The sequence below is a fragment of the Loxodonta africana genome, chromosome 27 (assembly GCF_030014295.1).
Source record: "Loxodonta africana isolate mLoxAfr1 chromosome 27, mLoxAfr1.hap2, whole genome shotgun sequence".
NCBI classification, from domain to species: Eukaryota; Metazoa; Chordata; class Mammalia; order Proboscidea; family Elephantidae; genus Loxodonta; species Loxodonta africana.
In genome coordinates, this window is record NC_087368.1 from 35,535,799 (window position 1) to 35,538,884 (window position 3,086).

Here is a 3,086-nt window from a genome sequence, read left to right on the forward strand (position 1 = left end):
TGTATGCACGAAAAGTTAGGGACATGTGTGTGCACGTTCACATTTGCAAATGTACATGTGTGGCTCCCACAGAGCCCTGGTGGCCTATGGTGAAGAGCTACGGCTGCTAACCAAAAGGTCAGCAGTTTGAATCCACCAGCCGCTCCTTAGAAACCCTCTAGAGCAGTTCTACTCTGTCCTATAGGATCACTATGAGTCAGAATCGATTCAATAGCAATGAATTTGGCTTGGTTTTTATGTATGGTTCATGATTATATACCGACAAGTCGAAACTGTGAATGCAATAAATTCCTAAATTAGGGGCTCAAATTATCTTGTAAAAATTAAACATAAATTTATCAGAGATTCCATTGGCCTTAAACAAGTTATTCCTAAATTATTTCATCTTCATTTCAAATAAGGGATACAAGGTCACCTAGGATATGGGTGCTGCTCTCAAGAATAAAGAGAGAGACAGTGGATGATGCACTTCCCTTGGTTCTTGTATTTGCCTGAAGGGCCTGCTGCTCTAGGGCAGAGGTCTGCAAACTGTATGGACCATGTGGCCCAATCTGGCCCAATGCCATTTTTTTTTTTTTTTCTCTGCTTCAGGTTTTCAGGTTTATTTAACACAATACAATCCCCTCCAACTTTACTGAGGTGGCTGCCCACGTCCACAACTAAACCCGCCTCTAAACTTGAATTCAGTTGCTGACCCAGCCCCAGCCTCGGTTTTCATGTTGGCACCAGGAGGCACAGCGCTCCATCTGTGTCCCTCCCCTCAAGTGAATCTTGCAGGTCGTTCACCCTCCAGACCTTTAGGTCTCAGCCTGCCAGTCTCAGGACAGCTTCAGCCCAGGGTAACAGGCACAATCTCAGGGGAAAAGTGGGGTTCTCACAGAGATACTGCATACCCTCATTGGTAAGGTACCAGTAGCAATGTCTCCAGAAAACTGTCCCTCCATGTACCCTCATGACTTGAGAGCCTGCGTAGCCTTTGTGATGTGAAGGTTGGGCAAGTTCTTGTCTGCCAGTTTCCGGTGCTCTGACATGTGGACATCCTTCTTAGCCACTGTATTAGTCATCTAGTGCTACTGTAACAGAAACACCACAGTGGAGGGTGTCCCGGTCACCTAGTGCTGCTGTGACAGAAACACCGCAGTGTATGGTGTCCCAGTCGCCTAGTGCTGCTGTGACAGAAACACCACAGTGGAGGGTGTCCCAGTCGCCTAGTGCTGCTGTAACAGAAACACCACAGTGGACGGTGTCCCGGTCACCTAGTGCTGCTGTAACAGAAACACCACAGTGGACGGTGTCCCGGTCACCTAGTGCTGCTGTAACAGAAACACCACAGTGGACGGTGTCCCGGTCACCTAGTGCTGCTGTAACAGAAACACCACAGTGGACGGTGTCCCGGTCACCTAGTGCTGGTGTAACAGAAACACCACAGTGGACAGTGTCCCAGTCACCTAGTGCTGCTGTAACAGAAACACCACAGTGGAGGGTGTCCCAGTCGCCTAGTGCTGCTGTAACAGAAACACCACAGTGGATGGTGTCCCAGTCGCCTAGTGCTGCTGTAACAGAAACACCACAGTGGAGAGTGTCCTTGTCACCTAGTGCTGCTGTAACAGAAACACCACAGTGGATGGTGTCCCAGTCGCCTAGTGCTGCTGTGACAGAAACACCACAGTGGAGGGTGTCCCAGTCGCCTAGTGCTGCTGTAACAGAAACACCACAGTGGAGGGTGTCCCAGTCGCCTAGTGCTGCTGTAACAGAAACACCACAGTGGAGAGTGTCCTTGTCACCTAGTGCTGCTGTAACAGAAACACCACAGTGGACGGTGTCCCGGTCACCTAGTGCTGCTGTAACAGAAACACCACAGTGGACGGTGTCCCGGTCACCTAGTGCTGGTGTAACAGAAACACCACAGTGGACAGTGTCCCGGTCACCTAGTGCTGCTGTAACAGAAACACCACAGTGGACGGTGTCCCGGTCACCTAGTGCTGGTGTAACAGAAACACCACAGTGGATGGTGTCCCAGTCACCTAGTGCTGCTGTAACAGAAACACCACAGTGGAGGGTGTCCCAGTCGCCTAGTGCTGCTGTAACAGAAACACCACAGTGGATGGTGTCCTAGTCGCCTAGTGCTGCTGTAACAGAAAGAATATAGTGGATGGCTTTAACAAGCAGAAATTTATTCTCTCACAGTCTAGGAGGCTGGAAGTCCGAATTCAGGGTGCCAGCTCTAGGGGAAGGCTTTCTCTCTCTGTCAGATCCAGGGAAAGGTCCTTGTCATCAATCTTTCCCTGGCCTAGGAGGTTCTCAGCGCAAGGACACCGGGTCCAAAGGACACGCTCCACTCCCAGCTCTTCTTGCTTGGTGGTAATGAGGTCCCTCTCTTCTCTGCTAGATTCGATCTTTTGTATTTCAAAACAGACTGACTCAAAGTACAACCTAAACCTGTATATTGAGTCCTGCCTCATTAACATCATAGAGGTTAGGATTTACAACATGTAGGATATTTTTTTTTAGGATAATCACATCACAATCAGGTCACAAAACAGCAGACAACCACACTTTACTGGGAATCATGACCTAGCCAAGTTGATACATATTTTGGGGAGACACAATTCAATTCATAACAGCCCCTGTCACCTCCTCCTTAAAAAGGAGTTTATAAATGGCAACCCCATTATTCTTGGGCATCAACATCCCGGTGGCTCCCCCAAAGCCAGATTTTTCAAAATAAAGTTTATTGGAACACAGCCACACCCATTCATTTATACGTTGTCTGAGGCTGCTTTTGAATAGTTGGGGCAGAGACTGTACGGCCCACAAAGCTAAAAATATCTATTCTCTGACCCTTTACAGAAGAAGTTTTCCAACCCCCACTACAATGTCAACACATTTCCGTGTTCTAATTTTGGGTTAAAAGAAGAAGACAAGCCACTGATATTTACTTATTTCCTTTATATATTTATATAATGATGAGAACTACTCTGGAGTAAAATAAAATTTCCTCATTCTCATGACAATGAATAAAGAAGACCGAAGAAGAATTGGTGCCTTTGAACTACGGTGTTGGAGAAGAATACTGAATATACCAT

General features: G+C 47.4%; 1 pseudogene; it reads right to left on the minus strand.

The window, feature by feature from the left end:
• Positions 1-366: 366 nt before the first annotated feature.
• Positions 367-2,847, minus strand: LOC135228787 (small ribosomal subunit protein eS10-like; annotated as a pseudogene).
• Positions 2,848-3,086: the final 239 nt, after the last annotated feature.